The sequence below is a fragment of the Oryzias latipes genome, chromosome 12 (genome assembly GCF_053564925.1).
Source record: "Oryzias latipes strain Hd-rR chromosome 12, Olatipes_Hd-rR_3.1".
In the NCBI taxonomy this organism is placed as follows: Eukaryota; Metazoa; Chordata; class Actinopteri; order Beloniformes; family Adrianichthyidae; genus Oryzias; species Oryzias latipes.
Window position 1 is genome coordinate 7895545 of NC_136248.1, and position 21514 is coordinate 7917058.

The following is a 21514-nucleotide window of genomic DNA, read 5'->3' on the forward strand; positions in this document are numbered from 1 at the left end:
CCGTTACTGATGTTTTTCTGTTACACTGATGTCACCAAGGGTTCTTGTGGGTGAAAAATTGACCGTTTACCCAATGAGCATAATTCCAACAGATTCTGTTGTGGAGAAAAGCAATTTTGCACTATTAGTAAAGTGTTCCAAAGCGGTGCAAAGCTGCTTTTCTCTGCAACAGAAACAGCAGATTTACATCAATTGCGTTAACGCTTAAATGCAGAAAATTATTGCATATCAGCACAAAGCCACTTTTTTTCCGCTAGAAATGCATTATTTGTGTAAACGGTTGAAGGGACAAAGAGTCCAAAGAGTGTCAACACTGAAGCTAAAGCTCTACTGTTAAAGGGTTAAAGCCTGAAGCTGGAATCTTTCGTCTCAGCCCTAACTGCCCTTACAGGTGGATACAGGCTTGTCTGCGGGGGAAAAATGGGCGAGGCACACTTGTGCCCAAACAAATTTTAAGATCATACACAACCCCGTGAGCCCATAAGATGAAAATGTTCAAGTAGGTACGACACATGCGTGTTGTACAGATACTTAACTTGTGTGAGCATCCTAGTGAGGTGAATAAGTATTTGAACACCTTGTAATTTTGCAAGTTCTCCCACTAAGAAATCATGAAAGGGTCTGACATTTTCGTCTTAGGTGCATGTCCACTGTGAGAGACATAATCTAAAAATCTGGAAATCACAATGCATGATTTTTAAAAATAATTTATTCGTATGCTACTAATGCAAATAAGTATTTGAACACCTGTTCAAGTTGGAGTTCTGAACCTCAAATGCCTGTTTGTCTGCTTTTAAATAGTCCACCTCCACTCCACTTATTATCCTAAATTAGAAGCACCACTTTGAGCTGCTTAACCCTTGTGCTATCCAAGGCACTTTGACATTGGGAATAAGGTCATCTGGAACTCATAAAACTTTTTTCTTCAAAGATTTTTGATCTTTATTGGTTTCCATGGATTACATGAAGTTCTCTCCAATTTTATCCACCTCTGTCCTGGTAGGGAGAACACGTCAATGATCATCTTGACCCCGTAGGATAGCACAAGGGTTAAAGACACCTGCAATCACCAAGGCTCCAAACACTAACATGGCTAAGACCAAAGAGATTTCCAAAGACACCAGAGACAAAACTGTAGACCTTCACAAGGCTGGAAAGGGCTACAAGGGAATGGCCAGGCAGCTTGGTGAAAATAAGATCCACTATTAGAGTAATTATTAGAAAATGGAAGACGCTATACGTGACTGTCAATCTCCCTCAGACTGGGAACTACAGAACAACACAGGAGGAGCCGATTATGACAAGCAAAGAACTGGGTCCACAGTTTCCAAGTTTACTGTTGGTAATACACTAAGACGTCATGGTTTGACATTATTCATGGAACAGATGTTTCCCCTGCTTATTGTCTTCCAACTTGACAATAACCCAAAGCACACAGCCAGGATAACCAAGGAGTGACTCCATAAGAAGCATATCAGGTTCTGGAGTGGTCTAGCCAGTTTCCAGACCCCAACCAAATAGAAATCCAGTCTCAGACGTGCATATAAATCCAGAGATTTTGAGACTCAGATTTATTAAAAAAAAAAAGTACTTGGAAACACATTTTAATATTCTTTGTCTGAAGATCAGATTTTCTGAATTTCTTATCATATTTTCTACAAACATACAGAATTATACATATTATTTTTTAGAGTTTTTTATTCTTGCAAGTTATCAGAAGTCTGTTATTTCCCAGACATTCAGTCTGGCTTCAGCGAGGCCCAATTTTATTGTTGTTGTTTTTTTACTATTCTCTGGACAAAAAGCAATACTTACTTGCAATCCTTTGTATTGATTTTTCAAGAGTTTTTGACACGGGGGATCATGTCATACTGAAGCAAGGACTTATCAGTGATGGACTGTCTGGAAATTGTGTGGGATGATTGTCTTAAACCAAAACTAAGTCTAAAGAAATATGTCCAACATTGTAGTGCCAATGGAATAGTGCGTTCTGGACATTGGAGAAGTAGAATAACTCGTTTTTTTCCTAAATTATATGGCCAATACTGGTAAAAATTAAAAGCAGAGGTGATAATACCTATTCTTGATGAAGAACATAAGAAAAGAATATGGCTAAGATAGAAAATTTGTTTTGTTTCCTCACCAATTTGCATATACACAAAGGAACAGTTGCACAAACTAAATAATTTCTCATATCTAACAAAAGACATTATTTCGGTAAAGTGCATGCAGCATTTCTCTTTAGGTGGGTTTGAAATTGTTTTTGTGTTTTTGTAATTTGTTGTTTTTCCCATTGTACTTCAAGGCCAGCAAACCAATGCTGAAGGCAGAAGTTTTAACAGAGTTGAATTTTCATGTATTTAACGAAGTGTTTTCATTTCTCTAAAGCAAGAAAGAAACTGCAAATGTGATTGTGCTTTAATAGCAGCCGTTTGACTATCATTATCGTCAAACGAAATTTGTTCCCAGTATATATTTTTGATTTTGTGCAGACTGAGTACTACACAATGTAAAATCTGTCAGGAAGCAAGAGACCTTTGTGTGAACCTGTAATTTTACATTCAAGAAGATTGGAATGGGCACCAACGTTTTAGACCCTGCCTTGACTCTGTTTTTGAGAAAAGCATTGTGGCCAAAAAGAGGGTCGTTCAGTTACTTTAAGTCAGTGTTTTTCAACCTTTTTTGAGCCAAGGCACACTTTATCCTTGACAAAAATCCCACGGCACACCAGCATCCAAAAATTGAAAAAGGAGAAACTCTATAGTCTGTATTGATGTGCAGTCCCTTCGCAATCTCACATGCATTTTTGTGATAAAATTGGCAGAAAAAGCAGGAAGATGCAGCTGTTTTTTTTAATCATAATTAATAATAGTTAAGTTAGTTTTCCGTAATAATTTTCAACTAAATTATTTGATATTTTACCCGGGTAGTTGTTTTTTCGTCCAGTTTATTAATATGCAATTTTATGTAACCTCACAAAAAAACAGATATATTCTTTCTAAATTGTGATTTATTTTTTTAATGTTTTTTTCAATGTTGGTGCAAAGGCAACTGTAATTTTTTATCATTTTAATATGATCACAATATGTTTGATAAATTTTACAAAAAAAACATATTTATGTATTCTGTAGCTACACAGAAAGTAAACATGTTGAAGTTTTATTAGTTTTTCTCTTGTACTAATCAAAGATGAAGTCTTTGAAAACTTTAACAAAAATGTTTTATTTCTTTTTAGATGATTAAATTGTTTCAATTTAGTTTAATTGTATCTGTTGGCCACTTCACATTAATTCTGTTTCCTAAATGTTATTTTACTTCTTCTTAAGTTTAACATTTAAAATAATCCAGACATTATAAGAAAAGTTTTTCAGTTAGACAGATGATTTGGACCAAAATCTGGGATGTTTGCCTGTTAATAAACACAAACCTTGAAGGAGAACTAAACTGTTGACCTCTGATTTCATCAAGAAGATTTAAAAACTGTTTGATGCGCGTTCGTTGTGGTTTAAGACGTTTAACAGGGAAGACTCATTCTACGCTGAGATGCTGTCAACAAGGGAAAGGTACTTCTCTGAAATCATTTGAAGTTGCAGCAGCAACTCTCGTATCCTGTTCACAACAATAAACAGATTAACTAACCCTCCAACCCAGCTACCAATAGACCTGGTTTGCACACCTAAATGTGATGAGTTTGCTGTATTTTTTAATGACAAGGTTCAGGGGATTAAAAAAGCCATCAACTCCACAATACATATAACTATCCAACGGCCACCTATTCACTCTAGGCTGACTCACTTTGTACCTGTCACTGACCAAACTGTCCAAGAGACCATCACCCGTTTGAGCTCGTCTACATGCTGCCTTGATGTGTTACCCACTAGATTTCTAAAGTCTGTCCTGAACAGTATGTTGCCACCAATTACTCAAATAGTTAACATGTCTCTTCAATCTTCTATCTATCTATATCTATCTCATCTTCACAAGCCTGTTTCAATTCCATCTAAAAAGTCACACAGCACTCTCCCTGTTTCAGATTCCACCACTTGGTCCACTGTTCTGCTTCTATTTCTGTTCTATTTTCCCACAACCAGTCATTCCACACACCACCATCCTTTGGTGTTCAACACTTTTACCAGCTACAACTTTGCTGTTGCTGATCTCTACCAGATCTCTACCATGTGCACAAGGTATAGCCAACTGGTGTGCTCTTTCCTCCATTTTTATATAAGATTCGATGGAGGAGTGGGTCCTCCTTTTTTGGGAAAAATATATTCACCACTATGTAGTGAGAGTCAATTAAAAAATCAATTTAAGCTATTTGGCAATGGCAGATGTTTTGCGATTTTATTGTGAGCAAACCACATGCTCAGTTGCTAATCCCGATAAATGCAAGTTTTTTTTACAGCATTTTTATAACACAAATCGTGGTTGTTGTCAGAGGAATATTGCAGGCTTGATTCCTGCCCTGCCCATCCATGTGTCGAAGTGTCCTTAAGCAGGACACGGAACCGCACATTGCCTTTAGTAGTTATAGGATGGCGCCAGTTTAGGGCAGTGGAGCCGCCAACACTGTGATAATGTGTGTGTACATGGGTGAATGGGACTGTGACTGTAAATCACTTTGGGCCTTCTATGAAGGTAGTAAAGGCCTATATAAGTATACGCCATTTTACCATTCAACTTAACTTATGGAGCATGAAGTCAGCCCAATGATGCTCTCCAAATCCAATATGCTTTCTTTATATTGTAGACTGAAAATCCAATAAAAAAAACAACGCTAAGCGTTAGCTTTTAGAGCCACCTGTTTTTTTTTTTCTTTAGAGAAAGGAAAATAAAGAACACATGATCCCTCTGAAGTGTTCATATGCCATATTGGGATTTCTTATTATTGAACCGATTTTTAAGTGATCGCACAAAAACAATAAAGGTCAATTCAGCATGTCTGGCCTATTTCCAATTATATTTTCCCGCTTATTGAAGCTATTATTAAAGAAAATAAAAATGTTTGTTTTCTGTTTGATCTCTGGATTGCTGCAATCAATGTCTATTGAAAATTATATGTTTTTTATGTTATTTACTCCTGTAGCTTATAGACTGATTTTGATCTTAAAAAACTGTTTTTGCTTCACAACAGGATTTAATGTAAGTGGAAAGCTTTGTGTTTTAGAAACAGAGGTTTTGCCAGATAAGCCTAAAATCTACATCAACAGAGCATTGAGCCCTAATTATGGGTAGAGTGAAAAAAAATTGTCCGGCCAATGGGAATCCATCAAGCATTACTTAAAGTGCTGCTATGTAGCTCAAACTCAGATATTTCAAGATGTGAGAGAATAATCTTTTTCTCTCTTTTTGCTCTTCTGCTCCTGTACCAACTGTTGCCATCCAGATAAACAGTTGGTTTGTCCATACAGATAAACTCCAAGAATGGACCACCCTACGATTCATTCGGAGGGCCACTTACTTTGTGTTTAAGACAAAAGGCACAGTTTTAACATCATCAGTTTTTTGCTGCAGTGCCACTGATTGAGACAAAAATAGATGGGAGGGAAGGCATGACAAACCAATATGGGAAAAAGCCAAACACTGACTCTAGCCACATCCTAGCAACCCATAGTGAGTCATTTAATACTTGATAACACAGAAGCTATGTAGCATCTGCAGAATGGTGCAGCAGGAATGTCATGTGAGCTGTGAAAAAATAGCGCAACTTGTCAAAACCAAACTTGACTGTTTAAAAAAATACAAGTTGACCTCTAATAAATTTTCTCTTATAATTTTAAGTTAAACTTTTTTTTTTAAAGGAAAGACATAACATTTAAATACGTGAGGGCATCATTTGTCTACATTCTAATTCTATTCAAAGGAGGGCATAACCTCAGAAAAGGACAGTGGCCCTGAAATGCAAATCACATCAACAAATTACTTAATGCAAAAGCAGTATTTTACAACGAAAATTAAAAAATCAAAACAAAATAACAAAACAAAAAAAACATTACATCTTAGAAATCAAAAGAAAATTCCAGAAGCCAAAACACATTTCTAAAAAACAAATGCAACAAAATTACAATGAAACAAAAGTAATTTCAAAAAATTTGAAATGAAATGTTGAAGAACAAAACATAAGAAGTTGGACAAGGTAGATAACATGGGATATCAGTAAATGTCATGTACTTATAAAGCACTTAACCTTGCTATTTACCTTGACAGTCCCTTTAACCCTTGTGCTATCTTAGACGACCCCACCCTTACATTGACGTGTTCTCCCTACCATGACAAAGGTGGATAAAGGTGGAAAGATTTCATGTAATCCATGGACACCAGTGAAGATCACAAATCATTGACGAAAAAAGGTTCAGAGCATTGTGGGTCTAGATGACCCAACTCCTAATGTTAAGGTGCCTAGGATAGCACAAGGGTTACGCCACACACACACATATACACACTGTTGCCGAAGACTGGCGCCAACCTATAACCACCAGAGGTAATCGTGAGTTAAGTGTCTTGCCCAAGGACACTTCAAAACATGGGCAGGTAAGGTTGTAATCGAGCCTGTGATCTTTCGATCAGGGTCAGCTGCTTCTGCACCACAGCCACCTCAACATTTGAGGAGGACGTTTGAATTTTTCTTAAATGTGTTTTTAATGTCTGCATACTAATACAAGCTTTATGATTAGTATGGAGCAGATCCAGTTTAGTTTCATGCTAAATGATAATTTTTGGTTAAAATAATGAAGAAACGTCATCAACCAATCAGTGATGTCCCATATTTTTTACCTTTTCCAATTATTTATTTTAAAAGTTTCATTTGATTTCTGAAAATGACTTTTGTTTTCAGAAACATCTTAATATTATTTTGTTTCAATTATTTGGAAATGTTTTTTGCTTTCTGGAATTTTGTTTGGTTTTCTGAAATGTAACGTGTAAAAGTTTTTTTTCTTACAGTATTTTTTTTTTCTTTTTTAATTGTTGTGATCTTTAATAGGTTTTGAGTTGAGTGATGTGTTGGTGGGATTTGCACTTCATTAACACTGCAGAAAAGACATTGAACCCCTGATCTCTGTTCCAGACTTGTATGCTGTATTATTTTCTCACTAACTTCTTTATTGTTGAATAAAAAAAAAATTCAGGATAATTTCATTCATTACGGATAACAGTCATCTTAGTCCTCATCTAGTTTCTACATTGTAATCATGTAAGGATTTGCACATTATCGAGTTTCACACACCACCTGCTTTGGAAGGGGATTTTATCCACAGGCTGCGAAACTCATAAAAAAAAAAAAGAAAATCAGCCCAGAGGGTCTCAGATAAGATTAAGATACTGTGTACTGATTATTCATAGATAAAGTAAGTGGACCGTGTTAATTCTGAGCTGCGCTGCCTACACCGAAATGAACAACACAAATGATCAAATTGTACGCTAATTTTGTTGAAAACTGTCCAAATGGGTCTTGTAAACCAGTATGCTTAATGCTACTTTTAAAAAAAACAGAGATTACTTTCTTTAAACATGTTTTTGGATATTTACATGGCACTGCTCCAAGAGGACAAAGCAGTGATCTCTGCTTGTTATCAGCTGTGAAGCAAAAATTTATTCAGGTTCACTAATTCACACTATTTCTCTATTGTCTTTGAATAGTGTGTTTTACTCAGGGCCGGCCCTGGTCTTCCGGGGGCCCTAAGCGAAATTTAATTTGTGGGCCCTCTAACTGATCAGCAGCACCAACAAAACGCAACCGTTGTTGTAATATTACGGAGCCCGTGTCCTGACATTAAGATATAAAAATATATCTTGTTCCCACAGATTAATATCTTGTTCCCACAGGTTATTATGTCGTTCGCACGAAATACTATTCCGTTCCCACAAGATACTATTCCGTTCCCACAAGATACTATTGCATTCCCTCAAAATACTATTCCGTTCCCTCGAAATGATTAACTCGTGCGAACGCAATAATTATGTCGTTCGAACGCAATAATTAATCCGTTCGAACGCAATAATTATTCACGTCATAAGTCATTCAGGCAGATATGCTCTCTGTACGCCGGCAAAAGCCGCTTTCAGCGGTAACTTCCGTGTCTCTGTGACCCATATTCGTTCAAAAAAGGAACATGAAAAACAAAAATTATCACTTTATTACTGTCTCAATGAATATAAGAAAAATATCAAAAGATTTATGATAACTAGGCTGCTTTGTCATACGATAGCTCCTGCTAGGCTACTACTAGCGCCGCCGCAGAGCTCTTTGATGTATGCCGGCATTTGGGCAACTGGCTGGTCTGTTGTCAGACAGCTGATATTGTAGTTTAGGGTCGAATAGGAATAATAATATTCAGGACTTGTCTTTTATTAACTTTAGCAGTCAGTGGCTTTACATTCGAAGGCTATTAGTCTACATGCTAACTGACTAGCCGATCATTTCCTGTTATTAATTTACGTCATAGATTTACAGCAGATCCCTTCACATTTCTGTCTGTGTGTGTCTCATTACATTGCATTGAAGACACGGAAGATGTTTAGAGAACAGATTTATTTATTTCAAAAAGCACAAAAGCATCCATCGTATTCACGTTCATTCACATGGTGATCTGGTACGCCCTCCATCATCTTGCTGCAAAAGCCGCTTCCTGCCGCTACTTCCGTGTCTCTGTGAGCATTCAATAGGGGTAAAAATAAAATCAAGAATGGTCGATCTGTTATTTTCTCGATGAAAATCTGAAAAATATCATATTAAGCTGGCTGCTTCGCCTAAAGCACTTACCTTTAGCACGTAGCATAACAACAATAACACTACGTCACGTTTCCCAGCGTGCTTTGCTGCCAATCACTGGCCAATCATTGGTCTTGTTGTTAGACCTTGGTCACAGGGACACGGTGACTGGCCAGTGATTGGCAGCAAAGCTGGGAAACGTGACGTAGTGCTATTGTTATTTCCAATTAAATGCGAAATTTGTAATCTCCTGTGTGAACGCGCAATGATCCAGTAGTGACCCGCATGCGCCGAAGAGTAAGGTGAATGACGTCACTTTTTGTTTGCTGAAGTAGCTAACGTTAACAATGGATGACAACAACAGTGTTGTCAACAGCGGAGCTCTTTTTGCATTATAAAATTTATTTTAACAAAGGAGCCAGCACAATTACAATCTTCTCATTTTAAGAAGGCATTGGGTCAGAACAGGGAAGTGAACCCCAAAGGAGGATCCGCCTTCGGCCCTGGAGAAGGTCTCCCTTGCGTTTCTGACCACGGACAGAAAGAAAATAAAGTCATCGCGAGAAAGTTTTAACACCACGCTCGACCATTTTGCTGGAAATGTTTTCAAAAACCGCCCGGTTGAATGGAGCTGTCACCCCAAATATTAATCAAATCAGTGACCTGGCTTCCCTTCCACTGACTGATCTCAGGAGCATCGTCTGCCATGGTTGATGTTTATGTTCTCCTTCCCGCCTACTTCATTGCAGAATTATGACGTTTGTAGCGTATCAATGATGCCATGTGGCCTGTCCATTCAGACAGGCTACATGGAATTTCAAGAGATCGGATACGTATCAGATTCAGGACCACATACCCAAGTGGCCTGGGTCGCATTTGATAAGATCGGATCTGTGTCGTTCAGACTGTCATGAAAAGATAAGATACAGGTCGCATAGGGGGATAAAAATCGTAATTGGGTCGTTTCAGCCTGCAGTGTGAACGTAGCATTTTATATCAGGTATACGGCACACATGTCCTGTTAAAATAGCGTAATTGATACACGAATCACTAATGAATTGCATATTATCAACGCAATAATCACGCAGTGTTCATGTTCTACATAGAGTTACATGTTTTCGTGGTTTATTTCAGTGTTTTTCAACCTTTTTTGATCTACAGCCCCCCCCCCCCCCCTGCAATCTCACATGCATTTTTGTGATAATTGTGGCAGTATGCTGCAGCTGTTTTTTCTAAAAGATGTAATAAAGTGAAGTTTGAAGATTTAAAAACTGTTTGATATGTGTTCGTTTAACGAGGACAACCCATTGATCTTGATTTTCAGTATGAATACAGACCGTGAAAGCGGGGCCTCACGATCCTTCTGACTTTAACCCAATGCATCATGGGAGATGTAGTGTAAAAACTGCCGCAAAATGGCAGAAAGACTCTCTTCTCTGAGCTTCATTGTTTTGTTCACTTGTTCCACGGTCTGACACCGGATTCTGTGGAAAGCTACACCGCTAAAGACGAGCTTTGGCTGGTATTTTTGTTAGAACTGAGCGACATTTTGAGCTAAATTGGGACAAGGAAGTTAAAACTTTAACCACTTCTGATTGGTCAGACTGATGACATGTGATTAAGCCTTCAAGAATGATTGGTGGAGACAGTTACAGGGGCGGGACTTTTCCTAAAACAGCTAAAGCTGCGGCTAAATCCCGGTACCGTCATTCTTATCAAAATTTCTTTAATAGAATCAAATAAACACAAAGAAAAAATAATTTTATGATCTTTTATATTTCTAACTACTCAGTGTTTTATCAGGGCCTGTTTGGATGAACAAAGAGCTGATATCCTGGAGATTAGAAATGTTTTTAGATCAGTTAATGAGGGCAATTTCCCACGGCACACTTGACCATCTCCCACGGCACACTAGTGTGCCGCGGCACACTGGTTGAAATACACCCGGTTTATTTGAACTTCTTACATGGTTTTAACATGGTTTATTCATGATACATCTGTGAAAATATCAATTAATGACCACAACTATTCCCACTTTTTCCATGTAGATTTGTGTATGACCAATTTACATCTCTGCAATATGTGCAAAATGTACCAAGTGGCTGTGTGACACTGCTTTTTACAAATATTTCATGATACAGTCACCGCACACGACAATGGTTCATTCCATTTTCACAATGTCCCTTAAAGTGGCCTCACAAGCCCCAAGGGAAATGCAAGACACACCTGAACTCCCCTAAAGATGCGGCTGGTCCTGTCCTCCATGGCAGCCCTCCATGGGCCGGACAACCCAAAAACCTACAGCACCTGCACAGTTCAACCCACTGCACATGTGCATGTGACTAAGGCACACGGCTTTAAATGCCACATGAACCAGAATTACCCTGTGGTGTTACTATACATGTGTGATTCACAACATTTGCAGGTAAGAACTTGGGATGGTTTCCAAATAATTTCTGGAATACTAATCGTCTGTGAGCTTTTAGTTTTGCAATCTGTGATGTGAGTGTGCTCAGATCAGATATGATCATCCGGGTGTTTTTCTTCTGGGGTAGCAGGTGTTGCAGCTCGTCCAGAAAAAAACCCACCCTGCTTTACATTAGTCTCTAAAAATTTCAATCAATTTCATAAACCTTATAACCTTTTTTAAAGAGCTACTAAATAGATTCAAAAAGTTGACATTGGTCTTTGTGTATTTATACCAATGTTAATGTTCTGGTAATTTATTAAAAAATACCTATTTTACTTTGTTAGATGATCTGTCAAGTTAATTTTGTGTGCTTTGCTGAGGGTCACTGTCAAAATTACAGATCCTAATTCCCTTGTAATCATAGATTCTAAGGATGCAAGACTATGCTTTCACATTAAATGTATACAATGCTAATTGTCAGCCCTAATTTAGCAAGGCAAGTGTTAAGACAAGCTTGCAGGGTTCGGGTAATGGTAATTAATTTTAAAGATGAAGTATCGCAGAGCCAAATTGTTTATGACTTCATCCTGTGTCTTTATTACTCATGTTAAATGAAAGGAAGAGGACAATGTTTAAAAAAAATCTTCCTGCTAATAAATAAGATGCTCGGATTTCAAATTTCTACTCAACAATAAATATTAAGCATTTCTTATGGTACTAAACGTTTTAAGCGTTTCTCCCTTGCAGCTTATTTTACACTTTTTTGATCTAATGGCCTCATTTTTCCTTCTTATGCATTAAGTAATTACCTTATTTCCTAGGACATTAGAGGCTCTTTGAAGTGTGTAACACTGTGACCAGGAATAAAGCAAACGTTGATGAATGAATGTTTTCATTATTATTTATTGATTTTTTTTCAACTAAGTTCTATTTACTAATTAAATACAGGTGGTAAAATGAACTCTGCATGCAGAATACAAATCTTCACTCATGCAGTAAAAGCTCATTAGGAAAGTCATTAATTTTTTCTCTTATTTATGTTATTAAAAACCAAGGTCCTCAGTTAGAGCTAATATCCCATCGATGCAACATGGAAGCTCAAGTAATACTGAAAAAGACAAAACGCAGCATTAAGACTAATGAGTCTCCTGCCCCTCACATTTGAGAAAAGACAGAAGGCACATGCACTCACCTTCAGGCAGTTGCATCCAAACAAAAGTCTTGTTAAAGCATGTTGTCCTGCTGAGTGATCCAGTCAACCACAAAAGATTAACCCAGACCCAGTTTCAGTCCAATAAACATTCTCTTAATGCCTTTGCCTCAGATAAGAACCTTCAATAAGGATTTTGCTCTCAGCATCACAACAGACATTTGATTGGGCCACTAAGGAATCGTGCAGTTTGACTTTAAACTCATAAGTTTTTCTGGATTAGCATTAGCAGCATTTTTGAAAAATATGTTTAAAAAAATTGAATAAAAACGATAGCACCGAAAAACATTTATCTCCAAGAGTTCTTAATGCCGAATCAATGATGTTAATATTAACAGTGCTGCTGGTTAAGGGGTGGCAGTGTCCTCCTAGGAATACTGTAAGCTGTCCATCGTTCAGTTGGCATGCTTTAGCCTGAGATCTGAGCTCTGACATCCCTCTTGGACCTGCTTTAGTACCTGGCAGAAATCCAGTCCAGCTCATATTATGAAAATGTGTATTTGCCCTGGATCTGTTTTGAGCTGTTCATGCAGAGACAGAGTTCTGCCAGTGTTTTTTTTTTTGCAAGAATAAGCCTTTTCTCCATTTCTTGATCAATAAACTAAGATTTTTTTCTGTCCATAACTACATGAATTAATCAATTCTTCATTTTATACTACTTTCTGTGTAAGAAAAAACAAACAAACATACACATCATGTGAGTCCCTGCTGTTGGTAGTAATTTATTTCACTTTGCCATCCTACAATTTCATCAAAAATATCTTCTCAAACAGGCTATGACTTAACTTAGTTATCCATTTGGAAATGCGGCATCTTTAAGGCAGCACAACAGCCACGTCATCTTAAATCACATCCTGTCTCTTTTGGGCTAAAATATTTATGAAGAGAATCTGTGATAAAATAAAAATCCTTAAACTTGTGTCCACTCTAAAAGAAGATTGTTAAATCAAATTTACAGTACTTTCCATACTGTAAAACAAAAATGCATTTTTTTCCCCAAAACAACATTGTGGCTTATAATTTGGAGCACCTTATATGTGATAACTGATGTCAAAACGAGGTTTAACAGGTACACTGCGCTCTGTCAAAATGTTTAGTTGAGTGTTATTGTGAATATTCAAACGCAGCTAATGTGTAGCCGTGTCGGACTGTGGTTTTTACGTGTTACTAACAAGGTTAAGAGTTAGCATAGTCATAAGAACGTTTGTTTTAGTGCTATCAGTCTGTTTCTCACGTGTTACAAACAAAGTTGGGAGTTAGAGAGTTACAGGTTGGGACATAGAGGAGGGTAATCCTGACAACATGGCTAATGTGTAGCATCTTACTGACTAGTTCTGGAAATACTGTAAACTAAGTAAATGAAAGATGACCGACTGGCAGGCTTATCTCTTTTTGTTTCGCTTAATGCGCCTTGTGTTACATTCACACCAGGCTCAGAAACGCACGTAAAAGTGACCACTTTTAATGATAAGAATAAACATGCTTGAATGCGCGTTTTGGGCTTCCACGTTCAAAATTCTTGCAGTCACGTGTCACTAAACAAGTTTTTAAGTCAATTTTCTGGCTCTATGAACAAAAGGCGCATCCAAAGAACGCCTGTTGAAAGTTAAAACGGTCAAACTTCGGCCAGTCAGGGATTCAGACTTGGTAGTGATATATGAGCGGCGTCCTTTGTTAATTCATGCAAGTGCCAGGCATTTGAAAATTGATCTTGGGGAAAAAAATAACAATTTGGATTTGTGCGCAGCTGGAGTTCTATGACTCCAAGTCTTTTATTTATCAGAGTAGAGCTGTGAAAGAAAAAAGCCTGGAACAAAATTCAAAAGAGATTTGCATCGCTTCCAACATTTTGCACCAAGCCTCTTCCAACTGTGAGTACATGCGCCAGAAGCCGGTAGCGGAAGTCCTTGAACGCACGTCACATGCCCGGTGTGCAAGTAGCATTGCAGTTCGGTGCACCTAATATTACATTGTAAGTTTTAAAATACACCATTAATAATCCGGTGCGCAGTTCAGGAAATCCTGTCGTTTCTGCTTCTGTCTACAGAAGCTGTGGCTTCCTTCTGCAGGAGGGGTCTAAGATGATCGCAAGTCACCAGAAAGTGTGTGGCTGCAGCGGTGGTTTGGCATGCAGATGGACAGGTTAATTAAGATTTTTTAAGCCTCAGATCTTTGCAGCTTGATTGTGCTTGCATTACTACGGCAGCTGTCTCTTTGTTTAGTTCCAGCTCTGTCTCGTAACTGCTCAACCAGACCTGGGAAACAACATTTCTTTCAGCCTTAGAAGGGTCTGACACCTTCTTTAATTTACCCATAGACAGTCCTGTCTCTCTCCACAAAGCTTTGACTTCCTAAACCATGCTATTTAAAGAAATTGCAACTTTTTTTTTCATGTTGAATTAGTCTTAATTTAAAAACACAAAAATTAACATTTCCCTTTGGGGAAGCTTTGCAGAGGTTTATATTCAATGGATATCAGGGAGGCAGCAGCAGCACCTTTCCCCATCCTCTGCGATGCAGAGGAACAGTGGGCGCTTTCTCCAGAGAACAGACAGCAGTATTCATTAAAAGACTCATGAGTGCAGTGAGCTTACTGGGAGCCGCTCAGCAGCATACAGTTTGCAAAGCAACTGTTTAGCCAGGAAGACTAGAGCTTGAACCAACATCCATTATGATTAGAAAAATGATCAAACTTGCATTGCATTTGGTTCATCCTGAAAAAGTTTTCATTTCAGGATTCCAAATCTGTTTCGTTTTTCATCCTTTTATGTTTCATATAGGGTAGCTCCCAAGTGATTAACTTGCCTTTGCTGCTGTTACCATGGTGCTTCACCTCCACACCAATCTAGAGATTACATTAAGGTGAAAAATCATCTCTCAGGTTGTGCATTTGTTCCAGATGCCACTGTCATAGAGTTTCAGGGGCAACATTCTGCTACCATGCAAAGGATACAGAACAGCAGCATGAAGTGCAGAACCCCCCCCCAAAAAAAAATAGACAGTGCACTGCAAATGCTGGCTCTCTGTGGTTTTTCTGTCAAGGCTCTGCATGCTGATTTTTCCGTGTGTGCACAGGCAAATGGATTTGGATTGAGGAGATGTCCTCAATCCTCACAAATACAGCCACAGTAGTGCATGTAAGCGCACACACACCCACATAAACATCTCTCCTCCTACACACCCTCCCTCCATGGAAACTGCCATTGTGCTATTGGAGCTGCAGTGGGAATGAAATTGAAGTGGTGAATACACTGTTCACCAACAGTCGTCAGCTTCCTGCAGTGAGGACAGGCAGCGAGGGTGTCTGAGTTTTTTGAAAAAGTAAAAGGAGGAGCGAGTGCAGCCTGTCACTACATTTGAGCGAGAGTAAAAAAAAAAACAGAAAATAGGTAATACAAAGAAAAAAATAAGCCAAAAGAGGATCCCTCTCTAAAATATGGATCTTTTTTTTTAAAAGTCTAACTTTCTAAAGTTAAAGCCGTCTTATTTGATCCTTTATTATACTCTGAGTGTGCCAAATGACAACTCTGGCACTTCGGGTTCCAAAGCTGGTAGAAAATGTAAGAAACTGCTGCTTCACCATGTAACTATTTGATGGCTTGGTACATTTCGGTATTAAACAGTCCAACTTCACAAAAAATCTTAAAACACTCATATTTTGGTTTGAAAACTTTTTAACCCTTTTGTTAAATAGTAACAGTGATGATTGCATGATTTCTCGCAACTTTATTTATAGGGCTGTAACAGCTAATCGATTTAATCGATGGATGGATTTATATTCTTACGATCCAACCAAATCTATCTTTTTAAGGCAAGTTGTTAATAAATTAGACCTAAACCATTATAAAATCATTTCAAAGTGAAGTGAATCAATTATATATCAATTTTAGAGAATTTCATTTGTATTGAGGCATAGAAGGCTTATTCTACTGTAACATAAAAACGACTAAGTGCATCACAGCGGACAACACACGTGATGGCTGCAAAAAATGAGCATTGTAGTCCGATGTATTGACTGTATACGAGAACTGGAGCGAGTGAGTGTGATGTCACCCATAGAAAATGGCTTGCTTCCAGACCCACAATGCCATGTTGGACCCAGAATTTGTCAGTAAGCAGTGATTGGTCCGAGTCGGTCCCAGTCAACATTTCTATGGAAAACGATCTTGCTAATCAGGAGTGAGCTTGTTGGAAAGCCACACCCTTACCACTTGAAAACAGGCTCTGGAGAATCTGTCAATCCAACTCTTCAAACGTTGGCTGTGTGAACACAGTTTTTTTGGGACATTTTATTTGTCAGTTTATAACTCGAATGACTTGCACTATAGACAGAATATCATGAAAAAAGTCAGGATTAGCAAAAAAGGAAGTAGGGCAAAATTAGTTATTCTAAATAAAAAAAAACTAAATAAAAACCTATGGGATTTTGGTTTTTTGGGACTTCCTATTTGGAACACAAGGGGGAGGGGTCCCTCAGTCCAGTTCTCTTCTACATTCAATGGTCTAATGTGTGGAAATACTTCAAATTTTTCAAAGACATGAGACAATACAGTGTGGTAAAAAATTCTGATACTGTTCGGTTGGTTTTATTTTGATGTGAAAAAACAACAGTGGGCTGAACCTATGAAAGTCAAATGTGAATGGAATTTCCATAACTTCTTGTTGACTTGGAATCTATAGAGTGATATTTCTGCCACTAACTTGCACACAAAACTTTCTAAGTTGCAAATTAAAATATTTGCTTTTAAATTATTTTTGTTTTGCTTTCAATTTTTTTTTTTCTTTTTGCATTCAAAGTTTTTTCTTTGCTTTCAAAATCTTTGTTCGCATTTGCAAAACACATGTTTTCGCATGCGTTGTGTCAAATCATGCTTTTTTCGTATCTTTGATTTTGCTGACCACTCTGATTGCGACTTAGCATGATATATCTGCCACCGCCAAAACAGTTTTCGCATGCGTTTTGTGTCATCTCACTTTTTTCCTATATTTGATTTTGCTGAGTTAAGTTTCAGTTGAGCGTGACAAAGCTGCCACCAAACAGCCTGCTGATTGGTCCAGATTCTAACCAATCAGATGTCTCTGTCTCATATTGGCGGTGCTTGGAGGCAGACATGCCCTGTGTCCGAATTACCGCCCTAACCCCTATATAGTGCACTATATAGTGCGGTCGCCATTTTGTAGGGTTGTCCGAATCTACAGTTCAAAAATCGAGTGGACTGGAAATTTCCCAGAAGTCTCTACGAAAAACCAGTGTGGATCGATGCTCACTCGATTGGCGAATATTGACCAGAATGCACTGCGTTCTTACCAGAATGCACTGCGTATGAGCCACAATGCATTGCGTTTGAATTATTCGAAAATGGCAGCCGGTTGGGCAAGGAAAACAACCGAAACATGTAAGTATATTAAAAAGTATCTAGTATCTGTTGTAAAATATATTTGTAAATATGTAAGATGATGTGTTTAATATGTTATTTTCCTTAATCGACAACCTACATTGTTTTGAAGCTCATCAATTTCGGTAATGCTAACGCTAGCGCGAATTAGCGCCGAAGGCTAAAAACAAATGCTAGATATTACATCAAAAAGCATTGACTTTTAACCGTAGTCATAAGTTATTAACACATGTTTTAAATGTGTTTATATATGTAGGGACAGACGAGGATGAGGAAAATCTGATCCATCTGTGGATGGAGAAAGATAGCCTGTTTGTTGTCAGGCAAGCTTGTGCCGGATGGGAGTCAAGTCACTTGCTGATCATGATCAGATTTGTCTTTGTTTGTTAATAAACGGTTAATCGTTGTCATATTGGGGTAAAGGTTTTTGTTGAAAGAGCCAGAGGAGAGGAGGAAAGGGCAAGAAGGGAGGAACAGTGACAGGAGAGTCTGTTCAGCTTACTTGAGTTGAAAATATTGTTCAAAAAATGTAATGTTGCCATTGTTTTTTCAATTTGTTTAATAAATGCATGACAAATGAATTGTTTAAATGTTTAATTTAAATCTGAGCCATTTTTAACGATCTCAAAAGGATTTTCATTTAAATATCAAATGTACACATTTACAATTTCGTTTTATATGTTAACATTTATTTTTATACATGTTAACAATAGTTGTAATCCTCCAGAGTCATGTGAGACACAATTGGATCTGAAAGGAAAGCAGAGATTTGTCCTCGCAGACGGACGCCACTTTGCTCGTCCTGCATGTTCCTGGTGTCGTCCTGCTATGGCTCCCAGCAGTCCCCCACACTGATGCACAGATTGTGCAGAATTGAACTTCAGGCAATGATTTTCATTGCAAAGGTTGGTTTTACTTCCAACGCCCCCAGAACTATTGCTCTCCTCCTCATCTTTATAATGCCAAATGCTCTCTCTCCACCACAGAGCGTGCCTTGGAGTGGTTCTGGTTGTAACAGGCCTCAATGGCATTCCTCATGGGTTCCCTGTAGGGGGTCAGCAGCGTGATGTGATGTGCAATGCAGAGATGCCTACCATCACCCAAAAGGATCCTTCAGATGGGTAATGTTTGATTTACATAAATTGGGCTTTTACATAGAACCTGTGAATCATGGATTGATCCTGGATTCCCAAGCAAATATCACATACAGGCTGCATTTGAATGGAATAAAAAGCTTCCTGTTAAAATAACAAGCTGCATTTTCTTTTAGGGCCTTTATTCTTATGTGGCAGCCATCGATGCTCCCCACAACCTTTGCGGTCCGATGTCACTCCCAGTGGACCGTGGCATGTCAAAGGCCCTGGCAACCACACTGTAAGATGTGCCACACACCAGCCAGAAAAGACACATCAGGACCTCAGTCTCTTGTCCCCCCAGAGTGTGAGGAACCCGAAGCTGCTCCACCAGATACTTGATGGTCCTGCCGAAAATCCGGTCTTGTGTCAGGCTGACTGTCAGCGTAGAGGGCCAGGACAGAAACCTTTATGTTTGCAAAGCAGGAGAGACATGGAAGACCCTGTAAAATGTTTCTATTTATTTTTGGTGTCTTACATTTTAGTCTATGAAGTATTTTTAAATGCTGGAAAATCTCGTGTTTTTTTAATGGGTGAAAAATGAAAAGTATTTAAAAAATGAAAGTATTTTTGTTTTAAACAAGTGATATGGTTTGACTCTGAATAAAAAATACTAAACTTTGATCTCACAAGTGTTTCATGTAGTTAGACTATAGAACTCATAATCCAATGTTGAAAAAGAATGTTAAAGTCTTACCCAGCAGACTGTGTAACCTTGAGCACAATTAGTGAAAAATGCTTAAGTTTAACTAAAAAAAACTTTAAGTTTAACTCACAAGTTGTACATGTCTGGCCAAGGCATCCAGAGGAAATCTTCTGAGACGTCTGCTTCTCCTTGCTGTCCTGTGATGCTGCATATCTGCTCGTTTTTGGTTTGATCTCACGAAAAACGGTTGAATTATTGCCAGGAAACGGACAGATTCATATTCAAAGCTATTTTCAGTAAGGTAGAAGAGAAAACTACTGTAAAAAATACGTCCTCCCAAGAACCCGTAAATCGTTCAGCGGCAAAAAAAAATATTGCCATGGACTAATGACTTGAGGGTTTATTTCTGAACAAATACATTAAATAAACACCAATGTGTTTGTAATTTTATTATTTATAAATCAGCCACGTTTTCCATGATCAGAACAGAGCAGGTTCATAAATATTCTTTGTAAAAATGTTCATATTTATTATGTTTTTACTTTGACAAATAGGTGTCATTCTCCGCGTTAAATAGAAGTAGTTCGCCTCCAGACCAGATGGTGGCGGTAATGCGCCACTTTGTTTCCGTGTCAAGCGCCATATGAAAACACCCGAAAGAGAAAAGTAGTGAGCACGGGTGTCCGAATAGACCTTTTTCACACTTCCGCATTTTTCGACCGGAAATACGTCAATGACGTGTAAAACAACTTCCTGTTAGCGTAGCAGCAGATATGAAGAATGGCAGAGTCGAAGAGTTGCAGTCTCTGTTGCGTTCCAGGCTGTTCGTCTTCCTACCAAAAACAGCCTTACCTTTCATTTCATTATTTTCCTGTGGATCCAAACCTGAAACCCAAATGGATATAGGCGATGCGAAGAGATGAAGGGCATAGTTTTAATGTAAACACAGGTAGCACCCTCTGCTGCCGGCACTTACTAACTTCGCTCCGGATGGGGTGCGGCTGCGTCGTTCGTCGCCTGAAGAGTGGTGTCGTCCGGAGTATTTTCCCTTGGAAAAACTTTACTGCTCCTTTGAGAAGGGAGTCAGTATATGACAGAACCTCAGACGTCAGTCTATGCAGCTATGCTGTGAAGATACTAGCATACGGTGGCTAAGCTAAGGCAGTAAAGATGGATCAGGACTACGTGACACAGGTAAGGTTGTTCATAATGTGTTTGGTTAACGTTAGTCAACTATGTGTACCGTTATTGGATAAATGCATTTCTACCTGAAAAAATTAATATTTATAATAAAAGATGTTCATGCTCTCACCTATTTTAATTACATGTATTTAATCACTTTTGAGCATTTTGTCATTTTGTAATTTCCTTAACAAAAATAAATTAAATGTATTTGTAATTAAATACTTAACATACTTTTCAAAACATGATTACTGTGTTGTGTTGAAAGGTAGCATAAATATATTAAGACTGATTTTTAATTTCTTTATCTTCACATGTGCTCTGGATGAGGCTTTGGATTACATCCATGACTTAGAAGCCAAGTTCCTTTGCTGGACCCAGGAGACGATGTCATGGCGGACAAAAGTTCCTCGTTCAAGACCTCCTTACTGACATTGGATCTAAGATCATCATTCCACCTTTTAAGCTTTCAGCTCAATTCAGCAAGGAGGAAAATGAACAAATCCAAGCCATCACCCGCCTCAGAATTATGGTGGAAAGAGTGATCGGTAGGATAAAGTCCTTCCACATCAGGAACTCTCTGTGCCGCTCACACTGATGGGCGGTGTGAATCAGATCTGGCTTAACCGCCGTGTTTTGGCAAATTATCAAGGACTTTTTTGTTTTGAAGAGTGAATTAATGTTTGGTATGTAAATAATGTATAATGTTCAAATAGTATGGAAAAATTTAGTGTTTCCACATATTCTTAAAATCTAATTAAATATAAATGTTATATTCGTAATATTTTTCTGTTGAAATGTGACTGACTACACAAAAAATTAGAGGA

The 21514-nt window shown here is 38.1% G+C and overlaps 1 long non-coding RNA gene across 1 annotated transcript; it reads left to right on the forward strand.

Annotated features, from left to right (window-relative positions):
* Positions 1–19909: 19909 nt before the first annotated feature.
* Positions 19910–21460, forward strand: LOC144996323 (uncharacterized). The gene is made up of 2 exons (XR_013659319.1): positions 19910–20699; positions 21018–21460. It is a non-coding gene; the product is annotated as an uncharacterized LOC144996323 (long non-coding RNA).
* The last annotated feature ends 54 nt before the right edge of the window (positions 21461–21514 follow it).